We start from the raw sequence: 733 nt of genomic DNA, 5'->3' as shown, positions 1-733 counted from the left end.
ATGAATAAATGGAATAATGAATAAATGGAAGGATGGATGGATGGAGAGATGGTGGATGAATAGATCCAGGGACTATGGAGGGATGGAGTTCATTACTGTGAGAACATTCTGCCCAAAGATCCCTGCCTGTAGAGGTAGTGAGTTCCCAGACCTGGGAGGTGTGGGACAGGAACCTGAGACACTTGGCAGAAATATTGTGAAGTTAATTTAGGCATCAGAAGGCAGACTGGATGAAATTTAAGATGCTGCCAAACTTGGCAGCATACAACTCTATGAATTAGAAGAGCAGGGATGGTGAGAGATTTGTCCTCAGTTCCCCAGCTGAGCAGCTGTGGGGCTGGGAGTTGCTCTAAAAGTTTTCAAGCTTGTTCTGGGGACCTCAGAACAAAGTCTCCCCTGTCTAAAGGCTTTTGATGCCTGTGCCTCCCCTTGGAAAGCTCACAGCACTGAGGTTAGAGTCCGAGAAGGGAGAAACCGTTACGCAACAAGTTGTTTGACCAGTCTGTGGCTATCTGTAATTGGAGTTTACTCTGTGCTGTTTAGATAAAAGAGGGTAAACTCTGGGAGGCGTGGCATAGAGGCTCCAGAAAAGCCCATAGTGATCTTTGGAAGGGAGAGAGCTTTCCTGCCTGATTAGGCTATTGGCTGAGAAGGCAAGACTTGAGGGGCAGGGAGTTGGGGCTCTGGGGCCTGACTGCACAGCCTCTCCCAGCGGCTCTGAGACCTGCAGGCC

Source organism: Diceros bicornis, chromosome 32 (assembly GCF_020826845.1).
Source record: "Diceros bicornis minor isolate mBicDic1 chromosome 32, mDicBic1.mat.cur, whole genome shotgun sequence".
NCBI lineage: Eukaryota > Metazoa > Chordata > Mammalia > Perissodactyla > Rhinocerotidae > Diceros > Diceros bicornis.
Note: the sequence above shows the minus strand (reverse complement) of the source record.